The sequence below is a fragment of the Lissotriton vulgaris genome, chromosome 8 (assembly GCF_964263255.1).
Source record: "Lissotriton vulgaris chromosome 8, aLisVul1.2, whole genome shotgun sequence".
Lineage (NCBI taxonomy): Eukaryota > Metazoa > Chordata > Amphibia > Caudata > Salamandridae > Lissotriton > Lissotriton vulgaris.
This window is the reverse complement of record NC_141696.1, coordinates 211,655,385-211,679,169: the sequence shown is the minus strand read 5'-3', so window position 1 is coordinate 211,679,169 and position 23,785 is coordinate 211,655,385.

Here is a 23,785-nt window from a genome sequence, read left to right as displayed (position 1 = left end):
ACTGCTCTACGAGCAGTTTAAAAAGGAAAACTAAAATGATAATAACCAATGTTATTATCATTTTAGTTTTTTGTTCCTGATTAGGTGCGGGTCAGGGGTGGGTGGCCAGAGCATGGGCTGGGGAAGGAGTGGTGAGCACACTGTAAAGTGCGCATCGCGGTTTGGTCGGCTGTCTTGGGCCTTCCAAACAGTCATGCACACTTTGCATGTTCTCCACTGCTGTAATGCGCAGCCTTGGTGGAGAACATGCACATGCCCCCAGTCCTCTCTAAGCACCGAACCACAGCACTCACAGTGAGTACCTGTATAGCAACCCCGAGAGGCACCTGTATAGCAACCCCGAGAGGTACCTGTATAGCAACCCCGAGAGGCTGTGTAATGAAGATGTTACATGGATCAAAACACAATTTTTAGAGTCCAGGAACATGCGGCGAGAAGCACAAGAAATAGAGAAAACAACTGTGAGGGCTCACTATATTGTTGTATCTACCATGTCCATCCAGCCGTATTTAAGGGTAGTGAACAGGCCGTATCATCGGTGGCTTCTCACCAAATTCCGTTTCAACCAGATGCACCTTCTTCTGGGAGAATACCAGAAATGGAATAAACCAAGGGATAATACCCCATGTAAATGTGATTCCTTTTCCGACCAAGACCTGACCCATTTTGTATTTTTTTGCCCCTTTTTTGCGGAGGGGAGAAAAAAATACATACTACCACTGATGAGAAATAGGGGATTTATGCAAGTGAAACCTGCATTGCTGTTTTTACAAATTATGGAGACCCCTATTGTGATGTATGGGGTGGCAAGCTTTTTGGTGGCAGCCATGAGAGCTAAACGTCTCAGATCAATGAATTCCATAAATATTGATTGAATCACGTAAATTTAGGTGTAGTATATTACACAATCCATGTCTGTAGATTTGTATAAATAACTTGCACCATATAGTTTTTTAATTGTTTTCTGAAATTGCCAATGAATGAATTACTTATAGAATATAAATGTGATGTTGAATCAAGGGGTTTGAACTTACTTTAAAAAGTAAAATGAAAAAAGTAAAAAGTAAAAAGGAAAATGGAAAAGTAACACCCGACCCCGATTTCCCCTTCATAATTGTTCTTTTTTAATGTTTTTTAATGTCTTTTAAAATGCTTTTATATGTATACCACATCCCTGAACCGTATTGTTTAAATATGAATGAAATGCCATCCCCATCTTTATATTTCTTTATATATTTCTTTATATGTTTTGATATGTCTTATATGCCTTATATGTGTTGATATGTGTTTATGTGTGTTGTAGTATACTTTTATGATTTTAACTAATCGAATAAAGTATTTTTGACTCTGACTGACTCTGACAAGCCAGTCAGATACACTCACAGTGATTGGCAAGGGGAGTTTGGGAGCCTCAACAGAGGAAACAAAGAAGACCAAGAGGTGTCGGCCGGCTGATCTGCAGGTACGTGTTTTTTTTATTTTTTCATTCACCACCCTCATTAAGTAGCGTCCACCACTGTATTATCATTTCTGCCTTGACGACCATCCTCAACATCTCTCTGGAGGCTGGACTAATTCCTGACTCTTGGAAACATGCAGTAATTAGCCTGCTGCTGAAAATGTCCTCCCTGTCCCCAGATCAGATTGAGAACTACAGACCAAGATCATTGCTCAAAGGCATTAGTAAGATCATACAAAAAGTGGTAAATGGCTATCTAACTGAGTTCTTGGAGATGTGCAACCTCCAGCACAGGCTTTTGGCCCAGGATCAGTACTGGGAAAGTCTTTTTATCAGCTTCAGTGGATCTTAAAAAAAACATTAACCCAGAGAGAGGCAGCTGCACTCATTCTATTAGACTTGAGTTCAGCTTTCGGTACTGTCTCTCATGTCATCCGCTGACATGGATTGGATGCAGTAGGTATTACTGGAAGGGCACTAAGATGGCTGTCCTCATTTCTTGACAATAGAAGCTTCCAGGTCAGGGAAGGGCCCTGTCTGTCAGAGCTACATCAGGTCAAATGAGGAGTGCCTCTGGCTTGTCGCTAAGCCCCACTCTTTTTAAATTCTATGTTCACCCTTTATCAGACATTATCTGTTCATCAGCCCTTACCATAGTGTTATACGCAGACAACACCCACATTGTTGTCTCTCTATCACCGAATCCCAGGCTAACATAGAAGACTCTGTCCATCTGCCTGGAGAAGGTGAACAACTGGATGACTATAAGATGCCTGAAATTGAATGGTGAAAAAAAACAAGGTTATGGTTGTTGGAAACAATCCACCACAGTGGGACCACATTTGCTGGCCTGCGTGCCTGGGTGACCACCTATCCCCCAAAATGAAAGTAAAGAGCTTGGGGGTACTAATGGATCAAGATCTTACCATGGCCACCCAGGCAAAGAAAGTGGCTGGGACATGGTTTGGTCTCCTGAGAGCCCTTAGAAAGAAAATTAAATGGCTACCTATGGACACTCGCGGCAGTTGTTCAAGGTCTTGTACTTCCATGCTTGGACTATGGCAACTCTTTATTTAGGCAGCCCTGCCTCTGTGGTTCGGAATCTGCAAGTTATTCAAAATTCTGCAGCCAAAACAATACTGGGTCTACAAAAAACACAGTCTGTGCGTCTGGCTCTCCTACTCAGAAAAAAAGTGTCTCGACATTAAAACAGCTTTTGAGGGATGGAGGAATTTCTTGTCACGAGCAAAACAAGCAGAAACCATGTAAAAGGACTACAGAAATGTACAGTTCATATAACCTGAAAGTCTAATTAATGGAGGCAAGTAAAGTTGATGATTTATTGCAATTGCATATTCATAAATAACAGACCACCCCTCGTGCCCCCGCATTACCTGAGAGGACTCCAATTTTTTTTTCTAAATATTTTCCAAGATTAAGTGACTCTTTGGACTTTGTATACAAAGTATGAGAAGCCATGAAAGAAACATATTTGTTTAATTGGATTACAATAGACTTTATGCATGACTATTACCCCATGGAATAATAATGCGTGTGCCTACTGGAAAATTACATGAATTACACATCCTGCTATGGTGTCACAACACCACCTGAGAAGAATGCTCCAAAGAAAATTAAAAAAATACTACAGTTAGAACATGTTCTGACATGTAAAGTCTAGTCACAAGACAAAAACTTCTCATTCAGTCATACATGGGGTAATGCACGCAATTCCTGTGGCACCCTGTATTTTTAAATTCCATTTTCTCAAAATATAGAAATATAGTGAAAGGGCAGTGGTTTAGCGATATAATGTTTCCACAATAATAAGACTCAAGAAAATCCACTATGCCTTTCCCACAATTTTCTAAATATATCTTTGAGATCCAGAATTGCATGTGCTATCCTGTGGTGTGATTTCTTCTACAAGGTTGCCTAATGTTGCCCTATTGCTCGCTCTATGACATCCATTGTTTTCTCTAGTGACATCACCCCTCTCTTGTGGAGGGTCACCCATGTTTGGGGGAATATGTTGAGGTCATGAATTCATATACCAGGTTATAAAAATCACCTAAGACATCCATATTCATTTCAAAGGTCTTAACTAGGATTCCGAAGAAAACATGTATAGATCTTGGCTTTGTTGGCACCCAGAAGTGGTATACAGCCGTCCCCATTCTTCCATTCTTTAGTGCTCAAATAATGTGCTTGTTGGTGAGGTCAAAAAGAGAATACATTCTTCTGTATAATAAGCCAGTGAACATGTTTAGTGAAAGCAATGTAAAAAGCACCAGCCCTTTTGATCATCATTGGCAAGTAAATAATTACCTTTCCACATGTGACCAATTGACAGCTATTGTTGGAGACGAATCTTTCAAGTGACAATTGAAGGAAAAGTTTGCTATGCACTGTGGGTCAACTGAAATAACCTATGATGAAGACAGATTTAAAAATGGATACACAGAGGGAAGTTGCATTCTCTTAGACATGACTGATGCCATCAAATTTGAAAGCCATCAAGAGGTAATTGCTAGACAGGCATAATAATCACAACAATCGTTGCAATTTTACAAATAGGAAGGGAGTCCAGTGAAAAGTACCTCTTATTGCTGGAGTGGGTGTCTATGGCCAATAATTTGGTTTCACATTAGGACTTCAATTTGCTGCAAATTGAGTTTATGAGCAATGAAACGGTATACTTTGTACCAATGTTGGTAAGATGAGTAAGAAGAATGTATTGTTGACCAACAACGGCCATCAATATAAAACAGAGAGATACATTCAGGCTGTGTTAAAACATACTTACTATTTATTTATTTATTTATTTTGCAACTTGTACCGCGCAAACTAAAACCCGAAGGTGTCAAGGCGCCTAACAAAAAGATCAAAAAAGCGGGCAGTCATGCACTTACATATATGCTTGAACAAAGAGGCGTGTTTTAAGGGCTGCTCTGAAAGTTTGGAGGGAGGGGAGGGACCTAAGTTCTAGTGGAAGGTCGTTCCACCATTTAGGGGCCAAGAGGGAAAAAGCCTTACCACCCCATCTAGCTTTCCGAGTACGGGGTATGTGGAGGAAAGAGTGATTAGAGGAGCGGAGGCTCCTGCCAGGGTTGTAGTATGTCAGGATGGCTCTGATCCCTGTGGGGCTGCTTTTGGCCAAGGCTTTATAGACCATACACATGGACTTGAAAACAATCCGCTCCTTAACCGGAAGCCAATGCAGCTGCTTCCTGGCCAGCGTGGCCGAAGAGCGACGGGGAAGATCGAGGACAAATCTAGCTGCCGCATTCTGGACTACCTGCAAGCGCTGCATCTGACTCTTATTCAGTCCAGCATACAGCGCATTGCAGTAGTCCAGACACGATCCCAGAAGGGCGACAGCAAGTTGTCTTCTTGCCGGCTGGGAAAGGTAATTCCTTATTTTCCTGAGAACATGAATTATGCCCCAACAGGTCGATACCGTCCTGTTGACCTGCTGGCGCATGTCCAGGGTAGGGTCAATCATTACCCCAAGATTTTTAGCTGAAGAAGTAGGTTTGGGGCACAGACCAAGCGAGTCAGGCCACCACTCCATGGACCAGATATCTTCCCTTCCACCGAACACCATCACCTCGGTCTTCTCCCCATTCAATTTGAGTGAGTTGTATATCATCCACTGGCCGACGGCCTCCATACAGGATCTAAATCTGGAGGCGGTCAGCTCAATTGACTGGGAGAGAGACACGAGGATCTGCGTGTCGTCCGCGTAGGAGACTACCTCCATCCCAAAAGATCTAATAAGTCTGGCAAGGGGGGTCACATAGATGTTAAAAAGGGTGGGACTAAGCGCCGACCCTTGAGGGACCCCACATTGCACAGACAGGGATGGAGATAGAAATTTTCCCAACATTACCCTCTGCTCCCTATGATCGAGAAAGGAAGAGAGCAGACCCAGGGCTGCCCCCCGGACCCCAATCTCACCCAGTCGAGATGTTAGGACCTGGGGAGATAGGGTATCGAAGGCAGCTGTGAGATCCAGAAGGATCAGGAGGGATGTCCGGCCCTCATCCACACTCATGCGGATGGAATCGAGAACCAGGGTGAGGGCGGACTCGGTGCTATGTTCCCTCCTGAAACCATGCTGGGAAGGGTCAAGGCAGCCTGAATTCTCCACAAAGGCAGCTAGATGCTCGTTAAGATGGGACTCGAGCATCTTTGCAGGGGCCGGAAGCAGTGAGATGGGGCGAAAGTTTTTTAAGACTCCAGGATCAAGGGAGGGTTTTTTAAGAAGGGGTTTGACCACAGCATTTTTCCACTGCTGTGGAAAGATACCCTCCCTCATGGCCCCATTCATGATCTCAAGTAAAGGGGGTAGAAGAGATCCCCTGCACTGCTTCAAGATCTTAAGAGGGCAAGCATCTAGTGGAGACCCTGACTTGGTTTTATCAAGCCGCTTGTCGAGATCTTGTAGGGAGAGCGGGGGAAGGATTCCAGATAACCGGCCACGGGAGACTCTACCGATGGGACATCAGGGACTACAGTAACTGATGGCTCCGCCGTAGAAAGCCTCTGAGACTCCAGAGCAGTGTAGATGTCTGCTATTTTGGACTGGAAGAAGCGAGCGATGTCATTACAGAGCTCCTGAGATGGAACAACTGGATCGGGGACCTGAAGAGATGTAAGAGAGTCCACGATCCTGAAGAGCTCTTTGGGAGATGAAAGAGAGGAAGTCAGGGCCACAAAGTAATCTTGCTTGGTCCTGATAACTTCCGATTTATATCTCTTGAGCAGGGTTTTGTGAGCTTCCCTGTCTTTAAGATCCCAACTGGCATGCCATCGACGCTCCTGTCTCCTTACTTCCTGCCTAAGGAGTCTGAGTTGTTCAGAGAACCAAGGTGCTGATGGTCTTTTCCTTGCTGAATAGCAGGACCGAGCTGGCGCCAGTTCGTCCAAGGCCTCTTTCAGAATGTTGTCGTAATGTGGCACCGCTGAGGAGGGATCCATCTCCCGAATAGAAGACAGACTAGAAGTCCAAGGGTCAAAAGAGTGTTCATCGATGTTTTTAAAGTTCCTACGTACTTCAAAGGTACTTGGGACTTTCCTGACCCTTTCCTGGCTAGGGAGGGCCACTTTGAAAGGGACGGCCAAGTGGTCTGACCAGGAGAGGGAGAAAGGAACCATAACTGAAAGTCTCTGGTCATTAGAGAAAATGCCATCGAGCGTATGACCAGCTCGATGGGTGGGTCCTTTCACCAGTTGAGTGAGTCCACATGCTGTCAGAGCTTCCAGCAGCACGGAGGTGTCATGTGATTCCAATAGTTCCAAATGAAAATTAAAATCACCCAGAATAGTCAGATTCTCCCGACCAAAGTAGGGCTCCAGGAGTTGAAGCAGTTTTAGACTAAAGTCCGCTCTGGGACCGGGCGGACGATAGACCAAAATCCCATTAAATGGGGAGACATGGGAATCATGTAATGAGAAATAGACCACCTGAATAACATCCTTGGGGTCAGATAAAAGCGTGGTATGACATTGAAAGTTGTCCCTATGCAGGATGGCTAAGCCGCCACCGACCCGGCCGACTCTATCCTGCCGAGTCAGACAGTACCCATCAGGGACTGCTTCAATAAGGTCTGGACCAGAGGAGTCCTTAGCCCATGTTTCCGTAATAAAAGCCCAGGTCGGATTCTTCTCCAAAATCAGCTCCTTAAAAATAGTATTATTTTTAATAAGTGAGCGCGCATTAAGGAGCAAGCATTCTATACCCAGTTCACTAGGAGAGGCCAGTGAGCAGGACTTCCGAGGAGTGACGGACAGAGCGGGAATCATATCGACCGAGTCTGTCAAGAGGCACCCACATCCCTTGGACACGATGAGGTCCTCTGGAGTGAGGCTGTGAAAGCATGGAGCAGTTTTGGGTCAAAGGCGTAGCATATCCCATAAGGAATATTTCAATATTCCATGGCCATACCTATAGGTTCCCCCGTCCAGCCCGTCCTTAGCGCGAACGGGCGCAGACGGGCTGGACTCTGGCTTGACTCCGGCGTGATTGCGGCGTGCCCGCTGAGCGCGTCCGCTGCGCGGAGTCATGGCCGTCTGTTTTTATGCTCTCTAGCCCTACCCAAAATGGCCGCCGCCGTTTTCCTTCCGTGTCCCGGCAAGACCGCCCTGAACTGGCCGGTTGCTCTGGGGGGAGGCTGATGTGCTGTCCGTGCAGCGCGAGATTCTGGGGGTTCAGGAGGTAATTTTTTAAATTTTAATCGAAATTATGCCTCCACCCTCAATTGGTGGAGACACGCGCTGCGTTAAATCCGCGCGCTGTGCAGGGGGGGGGGGTAGGACACAGAGGAGGTATTCACACAAAAAGTATTTTAAAAACAGGTCAAAGCATCTGCCCGGCTCAAGCCTCAGGCATCAAGTGGCATAGTATCTCGCGAACGGGGTCCTTCTACTCTTTTTATGCTCTCTAGCCCTACCCGAAATGGCCGCCGCCGTTTTCCTTCCGTGTCCCGGCAAGACCGCCCTGAACTGGCCGGTTGCTCTGGGGGGAGGCTGATGTGCTGTCCGTGCAGTGCGAGATTCTGGGGGTTCAGGAGGTAATTTTTAAAATTTTAATCGAAATTATGCCTCCACCCTCAATTGGTGGAGACACGCGCTGCATTAACTACTTTGGAGACCTTGATTTTTTTATAAACCCTTTTAGGTAGTTTCCATGGATATGATAAGCTCAATTCAGGGATTTGGGGAGATGGGAGAACTAATTCTAGAATTAGTTGACATCAAACAGGCGGCATGAATCAAGGGGATTGTTAGACCTGGTAACCTTGATGTGGTTCTCCCCTAACCTTTTCCCTTCAAAATTCCGGTCAGTTTAGTTCAGTTCAACTTTATTCGGATACAATAGTACCCATAAACGCACAAATCATTAATACATCACAGTCCATACAAATATTAAAAATATTCATATATCAAAAGTGCATAGTGCAAGGACAAAGCCATCATTTTTATATAAAACAGTTAAAACAATTCCCAATTTGTGTCACAAATGCTCAGGGATCCATCATAGACCTACGTGTTCTGATCGCAATTTTAAGGAAAGTGCTAGTGCGGAAAATCAGTTCAACGTCATCTAAAGTTAATATACACTGATATGCTATATCCAGGGTTATTGGTCTTCTCTTTTTTAAAATATGGGTAAAGAAACTGTTTAGAGTATTTAAAATAATATTTACAGAAGAATAAAAAATGTATAATAGATTGCTCACTCCTCTCGTCATAAGGGGACAAGTTTTGGTTAAAATTTGGACTATATCCAAATGGAAAAAAAAGTGCAAATCTAATTGTGCCTGCTCTTAATCTGAACAATAGGCTCCTCTCCCAACAGCTCATGGCTAAGGTCAAATACATATGAAGCGGATAGCAATGCTGTTCGATATATTTCCCTGTCTCTACAACGCCCCGTTCTCTGTTATAAAGGGAATATAAAGCATCCCGTTATTCCTTTTTTGGGACTTCTTCTGCTGAGGTGAGATGTAGGAAAAGGTACTCTCTTTTAACACTACGCAAACTTTGATGCACGCCTATTAGCCATGGAATTTCCAGTCCTTTATCACAATTTAGGCAGTCTGTAATAATCTGCTGTGTCATGGATGCCGCTTCCACACTGGTATCCAAAAAAGTGCAGGTCGGACACGAATAAAATCAGTTATAAAATTAATGTTGAGCTCCTTGTGACATATATATTGAAGGGTTGAGATCGGGGTACTCAGCAGTTTCCTACAAAACCTGTTTTTTTCCTGTTGGATACCTACAGGTTTAACTGTTCCACAGATCTCAGCACCGTATGTGGCCACCGCAGTGCACTGAGGTTTATAGAATTTCTGGACTGCTAGGAGAGCCCCAGTAGTCTTCGGACGGGGCAAACTCAAAATCGAATTGATGGCCTTTGAGAACTTGCTCCTGGAGTGAGCTAAATGCTCACTCCAGGAGCCGTTCGCAGCAAAGGCCAACCCCAAATAAACAAATGATCTAACACAGGTCAATTTTTTTGCTATCTATTGTGATAGTGCCTAACATACGCTTCCCTGACCCACAGCACATTAAAAAAGATTTCTTAAAATTCACCCGAAAGTCCAACTCTTTCATGTAAATATTAAAATTTTCGACCAGGAGACGCAAAGAATTTGGTGTGCGGCCTATAAGGACCGCATCATCTGAGTAAAGGAGCACAGGAATGGGCTTCCCATTTATATAGGGGACATCTTGGGTGGCCATTTTCAAGGAGCTATTCAACCCTTTGATGTATATAATAAAAAGCAGGGGTGCCAGGACACAGCCTTGTCTGACCCCCCTGCCTACATCAATAGTCCCCGAAACCTCACCTCCCATGCCAAGCCTTACTTGTGCCTGGAGGACTTTGTGCAGATACGCTAAAAGATTTACTAATGGCTCATCCAACCCTCCTGCCAAAAGGATTGTCCACAGCTTTGCCCTATTCACTAAGTCAAAAGCTGTGGACAAATCCATAAAAGCCATATAAATAGGGGACCTCCGTGCAATGGTATATTTCCCCACAATTAGATTTAGGTTGCGACATTGTTCAATTGTTCCAACCTTACCCCTGAAGCCTAACTGACATGGATCTAAAATAGCATTCAATTCTGTCCATGCCAACATTTTATTGTACAGGACTCGTCCTAAAATTATGAGGGTATTATCTATTAGGGAAATAGGTCTATAATTACATGGTTGGGATCTATCTCCTTTCTTAGAAATTGGGACTATAATACTCCTAGCCCAAGTGCTGGGTAATTTGGCCACAGTTAGACTGTTAAAAACATCAAGAGCAAAGGGGCCCAAAAATCTGGATTCCACTTGATTAGATCCATAGGGAGCCCGCCCGGCCCGGCGCTTTATTGCCTAAGCTCTGATTGATGGCTTCTACAACTTCTAAAATACTTATTTCTATAGGTGCAGGGCTACCTTGAGCATAGGTTGCCTCATTTGATAACGGTGTGGCATAAATTTCTGAAAAATGTTCAACCCATGCATCACTAGAAATGTTGCAGCTAATCGGGGTGGATGTCTGGCCCATGGATCGAAGGTCCCTTACTGCTGCCCAAAAGATGTTACCTTTTTTTGGTTGGCAGCCTCAGAAAGTTTTTCCCAGCGTCCACTCAAGAGATCATTCTTCCTGCCTTCAGTCACCTCATTATACTTCTTTCTGGCCAGTTTAACTTTTATTATGCACCTTGGACTAGCTGAAAGTGCCCTGCGTAAATTCCTATTTGCTTGCGTGCATTCATGATTAAACCATCTGGGGCTGCTTGTCATTTGGGAAATGTGTCTGGAGAGGAGGGTTTTGATCGCTTGACACAATTTACTGAAGTCTTGAATTACCATTACAGTTGAAGATTGCAATGAAAGACAGGAGTCAATGAGGTGCATTTTATCCTTAGCCAGTTTCCTAAATATTTTGGAACTATCAACCCCCTTCCAGTGTAATCTTAAGTTGTCATTAAATTTGTAGCCCCACATTCTATCTGGAAAGTCGGCCTGGGGGCAGTATTTATCAATATTTTCATAGGGTTATGGTCTCTGAAGGAATAACTTTGGCTGTTGCTGGCTGTTTTTCTATCAAGGGACATATGAAGACAAAATCTATTGTGGAGCTACAGCCCCTACCGCTGAAAGTTGGATGGTTAATCAAGGTTCTCCCTGCTACCAGATCCATAACATTGGCCAGATTATAAGATCTTATGAACTGGCCAAGTTCTGCGCCTCTGTGTGCGGATTGACCATAAAAGGCCAACCCTCCTTCAGATTCTATGCCGGGAATTTTGGCATTGAAATCACCCCCCAGAAGAATACCTAAGGGGTCCCTATTATTAGACTGGGTATCAGGTTCGAAATAAAATCAAAAAGCTTAATAAAACTCTTATTTTGAACTGAATGAAAATCATTAGTATAAAAATTTACCAGATGAAAATGGATCCGTCTATTGTAGATCAATACCTGGAAATCTGGGCAGCAATTTGAGATGACCTTAGAACTTCCCCCCGCAGCTACATTAATCCCTATGAACAATCCTCCTGATGGTCTACCCATCCTAGATATTTGAGCTATCATGCTGAAACAATGGAACCCCTCCATGTATACCTCTTCTGTGGCCCAGGTTTCCTGGAACATGGCAATGTCATGCTCCCTAATCATGTTTAGCCAGTCTTGAATATCAAGTCTGGAACGTAAACCTGCCACATTCCAGCTTATGATACTCAAGGAGGCTCCATTGCCGCCTCTAGGTGTAGATGTCCTCTCTAGGGAGCCATTAGTTCTAGATGGTAAATTTAGTATTGGCATCTCAGGGGCTTGTGTATTGGATGCCATAACTAATGGTCAATCCTGTGTATCCAAACTAGAGAGCGCGTGGTACCTATTCAATTGAGGCACGGCTACTTCAATGTTCCTTTTTGTGATTGTGGGTGGTTTGTAAAAATAACCCAAGGGGAGTGCGCTGATGTCAGTTTGAGGGGCAAATTATTGTTCTCTAATTGATAATAGACGTTGGACCAGTTGGGGTCTACTAAAGTTTAAAACAATACAATCTCCATCTATACACTTATTTGATGGGCCACCCCACTCTCCTGGCCATGATTAATTCCTCCATCATGCGCAAGTCGAAATTCTTATGTTTATGGAGCCAATCTACTGATTTATTTCGGAGTTTGGACCATGTCTCTCTCTGGCCCACACCAAGCGTGGGAACACCAGTTAAGACAAGCACAGAAGGGACAGAGGCTGGAGGGAGATGTAAGAAGTCTGGATTAGGATTTGTGCCTGAATTACGAGTGCCGACCTTCGTACCATTTGAACAGGCAGCCAATACTGTACCCTGCTGGAGCGACCTATCTTGGACTCTGCCCACTTTCAGATTGCTTATGCCATCCGATCCTGATGTCATAATTTTGCTTCTATTAATGGGGTCCTCAGTTGTTATGGGGGATACCCCCTTATTCCCACAAGTTACACATGGTACAATTTGGGGGGTTACCATAGGGTCAGTTCCTCTTCGGGGTTGTAATACACTAGTGCAATTAATTTGTCCATTCGGCACTAAGTTAATGTCAATTCCTGCTCCCCCCCTCCCCACCCCCCCATTTGTATTGGCTGCCATTGAATTAGATTTGGGCATTTTCTCCCATAATATGTCAAGTTTTTTAACAAAAATCTCCATTAAATCGTCCAGTCTTGACTCAAACTTCTCCATCAAAGTGTCCAGAATTGCGATTCCCATGTCTACTGCATTGCATCCATTTTCCGGGGTATCATCAGTCTGTGTGACAATCGAGTTTGTCATCAGGACCTCAACTGTTGCACCGCTGCCACCACTGCCACAGGAGGCTCCTGTATTACCATTTTTCGATTTCCGCTTGAATTTGGACTGAGTTAATTTCGCTGCATTTTTCTTTCCCCTAATTGATAAGGTAGCGGGTGTCCGGCCTCTGGCTGTCTTACTAGAGTTCCCTCGTGTATTGGTAGCAGGAGCACTTAAATTCTGGATAACAGAGGGGGATAAAGGTGGTGTGTGTGTATTTGCTATGCCCGGACTTAATGGCACAGGGGACAATCTTAGAATATCGGACGGAGTTGGATCGGCTGGACCCCCAAGTGACAGGCGCAGTTGATGCGAGACAGGGTCCAGGGATAATCTTCTCTCAGTTACCTGTATCTCGTGTATGAGTACTGATTCGGCCCTTATGATGAAGTCATCCAAAGTTCCAACTACCCATCTCCGCTTACTCATTTTACACAGTGAGATCTATTAAATTCTTAGAGGGTGGTGACTAAATTAGGACTCTGAGGGCAAGAGCACTTATAAACAAAAGTTCGCACATTACCTTCCTCTTTAGTAGTTCTTCAACCCCTATGCACAGAGCCAAATGGGGGGGCCCAGCCCAGCCCAGCCTCCTTCGGCCTCAGACGGCCCGCCCTTGTCCCGGGCTTCTCCCGGCACCGCCCGCGCGTGTCCCGCGTTGCCGGAAGGGTTCCGCGTTTTTCTAGCGCCTCCGGGCGGAGGCCGGAGCAGCACGAGTGCGCCGGTGGTCCCCGGGGCACCTGGGAAGTGTAGTTTTTGGCCGTTGCCCTCATGGCTGGGAAGAAAGAAGCTGCGGTGTTTGGCTGTTGCCCTCACGGCTTTCTGCGTGCTGCGGTAAGTTCTCCATGCCACCCCCGTTAACTTCCTGACTTGCTGACCTTGTTTTTGCTGAGTGCTTGTGCTCTCTCCTTAACACAAGGTAGAATTGGCCTATATCAAATTGGCACATTAAATGTACTTTTAAATTCATACTAAGGTGCCACTATCTGTGCCCAGGGCAGGGGCGTAACACAGGCCCCCCTCAGCACAGCACTCTTACTGGAGAGCTCTTGATTGAGCCCGGAGGGGGCCCCTTCACGGTCCTTGCAGGGAGGCCCCTCAATTTTCGTCACGCCAGTGGCCCAGGGTCTGCTACAAGTGGGCCTGCAGCACTGATTGTGCCACTCACTTAAGCAGCCTTTTAAACATGCCTCAGGTTTGCCATTGTAATCTGAGTGTGTAGTTTTAAACTGCTATTTGAACGTGGCTAAATAAACCTATTGCCAGGCCCAAACCTTCCTGTTTTAATGCACACCCAGATGATAGGGTACCGTGTTCTTAAAAGATTGATATGCACAATTTTCTGTTCATTTCTCCTTGTTTTTCCAACTTTGAATGAGTGCTGCATTGATCAGCACACATACAAAGTGGACAAAAGACTTAAAGCATAGTTTTTTACTGCTGGGATCCCCTTCTAGTACAAAATGGATGCTTCAGATAATGCACATTTGGCACAATGCTTTGTGTGTTGGCCCATGGCTGCTGAAAGTGTGCATTGCTGGGGGGGGAGAATAAATGCACCATATCTCAGGCAGCACAGCAACTTTGGTACGGCATTGCTTTGCATCAACAAGTAGTGAATCCTGGCCTATATAACTAATGATAATATGGATATATCTGCTCCCTGTTCTAACATGGCAGGCTAAAGACTCAAATCAGAGTAAATCGCTAAGAATGGGGTGAGTGAACCGTTGAAGTCTGGTCTCAATCATTGTTGGACATCACTGGCATTCTCAGATCTGCTGGGCTAGTAAACGTATATATCTATCATCAGCTACTGTCTAGTTAAGGTGTGAAGCCTGTGTATGATCTGTAGAGGAAGAAAATGAATCCGAGAGAGTGTGGAAGGCTACCTGCTGTGCTCCAACACCCTTCAAAGCTGTGCCCGGCTTTGAAGTAAATTAATAAAATGAGGACTCCCTACAGACCGTGAAATCCACATTTGTTTTGGTTTTGTCTGCCTGTTACAAATATGATTGTAAAGCAACCCATATGGTAAATGTGTGGCAGCAGTAGCTCTATCTGAGTAGGACAGTACAGATTTACAAAGCTGACTATTTTGCAACTATGGTGACGTTTTATGAAAAATGTTGTAAATATATAAAGCAGGTTAAGATTTATGCTTTACCACATTTGTGTGAAAATCGTCTTTTCTGAAAAATGCATTCATTTGCAATTATGCAAAAATTAAACTTCCATAGTAAAAGTCAGCATTTTCCTAAAGTGGCTTGGTATGATTACAGTTACCTGCCACTATGGTGAAAATTATTTCACAACGTTGTGCAAACTATCCAGTCAAACAAGGTCTTTGCACAAGCAAAGACGAAGTTAAACTGGGGAATTGTATACATTTTAAGAGGGTCAAAAACGGAAACATTGCAAAACTTTGAGGGAACAACACTTTGAATGCTCCTGTGTAGGAGTTTGCTAGCTTCAAATGTTCCACCACCACTAAGCAGACTCGAAAAATAAAGCTCTTGAAGGACTTGGCCCAGTTTTCCAACAACACAGTTTCAAATGGTGCACTCCAGGCAGGGCCCTACGCTCAGCCACATCCAAATTTGCAGGGGTCCCTAAGTTCTAGTGAGCAGCTTGGGGAGGCAAGAGCTTTGTGCTGGGAGCCACAAAATCTTGGAACACGCTCCTGCTGCACATCAAGAAGGGACCCATGGGGATATGTACAATGAAGTGGAGGAGCGTGTCGTTAGCATCCCAGGCTTAATGACACGCTCTTCCACTCCGGAAACGCATGCCTGCACCATATTTACAAGAATGTGGTGCAGCTTTGCCTTTCCCCCTGCGATGGCGCTAAGTTTAACAACTTAGCACCAACACAGGCACTCATGCACCAGAGTGCAAGGATGTCTGCTTGCAGGGGAGGATTGTTTATGTGTAGGAAGGTGTCCCTTCCTTCACATAAACAATCCTAAAATTCCATTTTGTAACTTCTATGTGTGCTGCTTCATGCAGCACACATGAAAGTTACAAAATGGCATTTTTTTAAAAGGTTTGTTTATGTACAGGAAGGGACACCTTCCTACACATAAACAAACCATAGCATTTTGCTTTTTCCATGTGTGCTGCACAAGTGTGTTTCTCCTTGTTTTGCCAACTTAAGATCAGGATTTTCCTGGTCTTAATTTTGGGGCTGCCTCCTTTGTACACAACCCTTGTACATAGGGGGCAGCATCAAATACAATGGGTGTTGCGGTGGTACGCCCATCGCAACACCCACTGCATGCCCCTTTCATGCTAAACATAGCGTGACTTGTCTTTAAACTCTCTTGTACATAAGGGAAGGCCCCTATCGCCTCAGGAACGTCACAAAAAGTGACGTTCCCGTGGCGATAGGGGCTTGTACATATGCCCCCCAACCTTCTAGCTTTTAAGAAAACTCTTAAAACCTTAAAAGCTTTTTGGGTCCCTCATGTCTCTGCCTGTCGTTAAAGCCAGTGCCAATGAATATTCAGGTGATCGGGCGCTTTAGAAAACCATTTATCATAACATAAACGACCCAGACAATTTATTTCGGATTCTTGAGCACTGTAACACTAGAAAGAGTAAATGTGCCACATGCTGAGCGAGGCTATTATTGGCATGGAGGGGAATACCCCATTAATAACCTCCAACAATTATTACTTTGTCACCAAAAATAGTTTTTATGAGGGGAAACATTTTGAACATTGGAACAAGACCTTGAATGCCCGCCTACAGAAAGGCATAACTTGAACAAAAGCCTTATTTAGAGCACCATCTTACATTTGAATACGAAAATGATAATGGAGGCTATTGAATCATTTTCTAAGACTTCAGGCACCTGGTTGTTCCAGAAAGTATCACTTTGCTTCGCATTCAGCGGCTCTCCCTCCCAAGGGTAAGCAATTGAGGAAATCCTTTATTTAATATGAATTTTCATTGTTTAGTTTAAATGTCTCCCAGGGATTATTACACATTTTTGATTACACTGCCTGGCTGTAATTTAAAAATAGACTGCATTTAGAAACTTGAAGCGGGTGTCTGAGCGAGAAATATGCCTCGCACTGAGCCTGTTACGAGAATGTTATGTTCATATACCAAAGGCAATAAACAGCACAGTTCTGGAAAATAAATTAGCAATCTGAAGACATATATTTCACAGCCCTCCTGAATATTTCATTATGTATTTGCGGGGAATGATGTAAAGTTGAGTAGTCTCCGCTGAATGGTTTTCACCAAAACGTGAAAAATAGAAGAAGAAATTGAGCACCTGAGCTAATAATTATTGCATTCAGTTATCAAACCGGAAACGGCGAATCGTGTCTAGCTGCCGCTGATGAACGGTGCTGTTCTTTCCAAATTCGAAGAGAACTTCTGTAATCGACCTCAGAAAGATGAAGCCTCAAGTTAGGACGGCAGGGGGTTGCATTGCTCAGTATACAGTCCAGGGTGCCTCAAAGTGATGGCCTGAGAACCGAACTCCGGACGGTCCTGAGAGGTCTCGAGTAGACATGCTTAGCTGTCTCTTGGATGGTGAAAAATGTCATTTGGCTCAACCGAGAGTCAACTAAACCCCCAAGAAGCACATGACTCCCTTTACTTCAAATGAGACTTCTAAGTCTCAGGGAAGAAGCTCAGACATGTTTTAAGGCACAACTGAGATGTTGACTCCATAGTAATGGTCTTATCCAGACTTCTATTCTATCCTCTTTGGCTTACCATCTGACAGAGCATGTATTGGCCTATTGATTTCTCTCATACCCCTCTACTGTTTGTGAGCTTTCCATGGCATGAATGCATGTGATCAGTTTCACCTGTGCTGCATTAAGGAAGCGAGGGGCTCAATTATCATACTACAGCAGGTGCAGTAACACCGGGACACAGGCGCGTGAGTGTCCCCTTACCCTTACCGATGTCTGTCTTTTACTGCCTACTGGGCCCTGATTGGTTGCTGACATTTGGGTGCCTGGCACAACTGCTAGGCCACCGTAAGCCAGGACCATTGAGGGCTGATCACATCAACAACATGGCAAGGCCAAGGCGTAAGACACCGCCAGGCTCGCACAGTTTCCTTTTCATTGTAAAAAGTATATTAGCCTGGGGAAAGCAGTAAGGGCGGCAATTGTAAAATAGTTCGTGTTCGTGTTGTTGCTTTTTGTGGATTTTCTAAGAAGCAAACGAGGGGGGCAATTCTATTGTTTGTGATGTTTTCCGTGTCGTAAACTGCATTTGTGTGTGATGTATATAGGCTGTTGTTCTCTTGGGCACATAATTGTAGTATTTTTGATGAGATATTGTGAAGTATATTTCATGACAATAACGGCTGCATACAAACCAGCCATTTTATCGATATTTTCCGAAATAATTGTGTATCATTTCGTGGCTGAATCTATTTTTCTTCTCCTGATGCAAAATATATGGAGCTCAATAAAATGATTGTTGATTGCAGTGTCATAAGGTTGGTAAATATTTTTTCTTCAGACCTCTATCTGATTGTCATTAACTTGAACATTTTCAGACGAATAATTGCCTTTAATTTCATTTTTCATTGCTTCTGCCCTTTTCATATGCATGTATTACTGTTTTTTCTCCAGATGCCTGGTTTAATCTTGCTGACTGCATACTTCGTTTAATTGCATCTCATTTGGTGTTTTACAGTTTAACTTCCATTTTTAATCCCGGTTTTGCTGCGTGATCTGCAGTTTGGTCTCCTTGGCCACATTACATTTCTCGAATACTTCCAGGCTTCATGCACCATGACACTCCAGCTATAAGTTGCAATATAAATAAACATTTCTCCTAATTTATTTTAAAATAAGCCAGCTCTTGATGGGCACTGTGTTCCGCGTGACTTCGCCCTGCAGCAGTAATGAACTGCTCTGTATTCGTCCTAATTTAAAGACTCATTGGTTTTTAGGGAACAATGCTTGTCTGGCATTGAAGGGTGACTTTGAAAAAGAAACTAGCCACTGTTAACACGAGAGCATCCTTTCTCTATGGCAAGGACTTACAGGACTTTACATTTTGGAGTGTCGCTTTTGCACTTTAAGGGGTCACAATAATCATTGTGTTCCTTCTATTTGCCATACTTTGTGACACTCGATACGATTAGGTCTCTTGTCCCCAAACCCAAAAGTGATCTCTCTCAGAAAGGGACGCATGTTTGTATGGAGTTCTCTTTCGACCATATTTACTCTGTTGTACAGCATTCTGTATTCAGTTTGAGCCTATTTCTAATTTTACAAAGCAATAAAATAAAACCTTTACCCAAAACGCAATGTGCCGAATTTGCAGTAATACAGAGAGCACTAACATTTGTGGCCAATGCGATTGCACATTTTAATAAGAAATATTCAAAGATGCAAAGTAGTGATAGGCATAGTTTTTATTTTGTTTTATATAATAAAAGGATTTAGAGTGATCTAGTCAATTGTTATGTTTTGTATGTGGCCGGGTGGTCACAATTTACAAAAATAATGTTCTTTGTATAATGTAAAACAAAAGTTAAAACAACATTAATTTGCTGCGCCTAATAAAGTTGGCATATTTCTACCTTTGGGTTTCCGCAGTTTTTGTTCACACAAATTCTTAACATATTGCCATAGTTTCTAGAATTAATGTCAGTCTCTGAGTAAAATTCATGGTCAGATACAAGAAAGCGTTTCCTCGTACCATGAATAGACACAGTCTTATGTAGAAGGCCCCAACTATTCACCACTAATCTTCATTATTCCCAGTGCTTACACAGATGAGGTGAGTCTTTACCAAGAGATATAACACTGTATTCCATTGCTGAGAAATCTCTTTTCCCTTCCCACCCAGTGAAAAGCCTTGTTTCCCTTTCTATTCCAAAGTCCGACCTCATTCCTCCATAGAGCTTACCTACCTCAGGGCCAAACCTATGAATACTAAGCACTAAAGACAGTAAACAAACAGTACTCCTGGGAATGATACACAGGGGGGCCCTTGGAAGGGACTGTGAGGGAAAGAGGACTGGGGGCAGGAAGATTAATATAAAAAAAATGAAAATTACTGGTAGGCATCAGGACTTTACATTGTATCTTTCTTCTTCATCCAAGTCCTTACATGAGCACAGATTTACCAAGCTGGACCATGTAAAAGCAACAACATTTAAGAAGCCAAACAGGCTGCCTCTTACCTCAAAAGCATTACTGATGAAATTTAGAGTTCAAGAAAAAAATCTAGAGGTGCATTGCTTAATTTGGGTTGGTGGTTTCCTGTGCTCGACACTGGCATTTACTTGTCAAGACCGGCGCTTGTGACAGTCTGTCACAAGGTGACACTGTCCGGCTAATTTAGAGTTTGCCACAAAAACAGTTAATATCAATCCAATATACATTAAAAATCACTATTTCCTGCTGCCCAGTGTACTCCTATTGCTTTGGGGGCCTGAAATAGTCTGAACTATCTCACTTGTAGGAGTGTGAGGGTTAGTAGTTTTAGTGTTCGTGTTAGTGGCAGCATAGCAGGGACAATGTGTGGTGCAAGCTGCAGTGGCCTACTGACCAGAGTTCTGGTTCTTCTGGTTTTTACAAATTAAGCACTGTAGAGATGGTTTGAACAACCCATACAGTGATACCTTATGACACAGGATAAAGTACAAATACCCTACGTCAAGAGCACAGGGACACCTAGAAACAGAAAAAGGATCCAAATACCAACTGGCAAGCATAATACATTCAGGGCAACCCAGAGACAGAGCTGGGAACCAAAACCCAGATACTACCCCTTCTCCAAAACAAAGCAGACTGAAGACTAAACACAGAATCAAGGCTAGGGATGTGGCAGCCTCCTGCCGCAGCATCATGAACAGGAAGTCTGATACTACAGTGCCCAAATAGAGACAGGCTAAGAACAGCAAGGCAGAAAACCAACTTCTCCAGTGAAGTGCCAACAGGGGCCCATCAAAAGGGAACCACAACTCACTAAAAGCAGAAATAGAAGCAGCAGCCAAACCAAGGAAGTGCTGACACTCCAAAAACAGAGCACCATAAAGCTGTCCCCAAAAGATCTCAGAACTGAATTTTAAAGTACAAGTCAGAATTTGAAGGGATCCATAACCCCAAAAGCATGGAACGCTCCCAAACATCTGTCAATAACACATGCAGTGCAAGAATGCCCTAGTCAAGAGATAGAATACGTGTGGAAGGAAGTAAAAGGATAACAAGCTGGGCAGCCTGGCCCAGGAAACCACAAGCATCCAAGTGAACAACTGCAGAGGTGTATATAGAAGGCCATAAGACTTGCAGCCTTGCCGACGAATAGCAGAGAATTTCTCAGAGATCGAGTATGATAATGCACAGAAACCCCTTGTTTCTGTAATCTGGATGGGAATCAAATTAATTTTGGTTCTCCCGTGCAACTTGATTAAGAGCCCTGAGGTGTTAGAGCCATCAGAGAAAAGGCTACATATCTACCCACTCAATTTAGATGGGCGTACATGTAGTCATTTTCTACTTTTCCTTACCGCCAGGTAAAACCTGCTGGTCAGGAACAGTGAAAACATTCGAATGCTCCCCTCGCAAAGGAAGAAGCCTCCCATAGTGAAGGGAGCATTCTTTTTTTTTTTAAAAAGAAGAAAAAAAGAATAAAGTTTGCTGCAGGGCTGCATCCTTCCGACGAGGCCATGAACATTTAACAAGCAGAGCACGTCTTCCACTAATTTTTTTTTGAAAATGTATGGGTACTCAGTAACACAGAAGGCAAATCCCTTAAATAAATAGAAAATAAGGTCACCCCCAGAACACATCCCCGAAATAACCCATTCTCTCTCTCTCTCTCTCTCTCTCTCTCTCTCTCTCTCTCTCTCTCTCTCTCTCTCTATATATATATATATATATATATATATATATATATATATTACCTACTGGCGGTCGCCAGTAGGTATATATAGTTAGGATTTTTTCCCTATGGGATTTCTGAAAATTCTATGCCTAATAACTTTTGCGTTCGTGGACGGAATTGGCTGAAATTTTCAGGAAAATGGCACATTTTGTTTCTGAGCAGACCTTGAAAATTTGGGCGGGTTTTGTGGAGGGGGGGCCGAGAAAAAAGGGGGGTCCCAAAACGCCTTTTTCCCATGTTAATTTCCATAGGGCGGTTGGACTCACTTTTAGCCCGAACGGCTGAATGGATTTTCACGAAACTTGGCAAAATTGTAGGGACTGTTAGCCCGATGTGCCTTTGCTAGGTCTCAATATATGTGCTTCAGTGGATTTTGAGAAATTAACGTTTAAATCAAGATATATATCTGTAACAGCGCTCCGGGCAGCTATCCGGTTAGCGAACCTTTCGCGTAACGGAACTTTGCGATGAGAAGCTGATTGGCCCTCCGGTGTCTGTCAACATTCTAAACAGTCCGGAGCGGCCGCCATCTTGTCTCTCGGTAGGATCGAGAGACAAGAGGAGGCCAAAACAAAGGGGGAAATTACCATAAGGGGGCATAGTAGATCCTCGTTGACCCCCTAGGTTTTATGTGGAGGTTTTAAAAGGGCCTAGGAGGGTCCAAAAAAAAAAATTTTTTTTTGCGTGGTAAGCGCCAAGTTCGCGAACCGGATAGCTTTCTGGGCAGCGAACTTTATGGATAAAAGAATGAAAGACTTTTCTAATACTGTATGTTAATTGTTTGTTGTTTTTCTTGTTTTTTTTTGTTTTCTTTATTTATTTATTTTTTTTATTATGATTGTGTTTCATACTTTATTAAATTTTCTAACATTTCATTGTCAGAAATGTCATAATTTATTATAGGGTGTAATTGTTTTTCATTTTGAAGCAAGTTGTCTACTGCTTCAACACATTGTAGAAGTTCGTGGTCTCTACTGTCATCCATAAAGTCATCAAGTTTGTCTTGGCTGCTCTCCTTCAGTTCAATCGAAAATGAAACTTGCTGCTCGCCTTCCATTTTGCCTGAAATTTGGATTAAAAAAATATATATTAGTAGAGATAGGGCACTGTTGGGATTAATTTTAGATAGGCAGTTTTTATCAGTGAATTTATCTTTTGGCAGTGTATAGTATGAGAGTGGAAATAGGACTAAAAAAAAGTGTATGTGATTTAACCAAGACACTACTACTACAGAGGGATAGTGTATATGTAGCAGAAAAAGTCTACTATATTAAGTCATAGTGCACAATATATTAAATTATAACTTACCTTCACAAAGAAGTTGAAGTTTTTTGAAGCTTTTGAAATAGGAGGTACAACAAGAAGTAGTAGTCAAAATGGCTGTGTTTCCTTCTCTCCCTTTATATATATACAGGTATATAACCAATCAAATGTCAGGTAATAAAAGTAGAAAATGAAAGTAACATTTTCATTGGTTGTCAATTCCAACAATTCAGATGTGTTTTGTGAAGTAATTTACCTCACGGTACTTGGAGAGGTCTACAGGCTAAACGGCTAAATGGAATTTCAATGAAATTTGTGAGAATGGAAGGGATTGTTATGTAGTATGAGCTAATCTATATTTGGTGAGAGTGTTTCTAGTCGTTATTCTGTAAATTACTTTCCCGCCTTTTTTTAGGACCGCTTTCCGGGAAGCTGCCCGGTTAGCGAACCTTAAGCGTCACGGGAGTCCACCATTTTGTGTTTCGTTCGCATTAAGATACAAGATGGAGGGCAAATAATGTTTAGAATGGGTAGAAGGGGTCATGGTAGACTTATCTTGACCCCCTAGGTTTTCTGAGCGTGGCTGAGGAGGCTTATATGTGCGGGAAAAAATTTTTTTTTAAAAAAATTCCGCGAGGTTAGCTTTCGGTTAGCGAACCGGGTAGCGCTCCGGGGAGCGAATTTTGTGGAAAATTAGTGAAAAAAGTTAGAGAAAAATAATAATTGTGAGTGATCAGATGTAGGGTAGCTCTGAGAAGAGCTTTTGGGTTTATGGTACATTTAGGTACTTATAAGTAGGTACCAATGCAGAGTCTTAAATTCAGAATGAA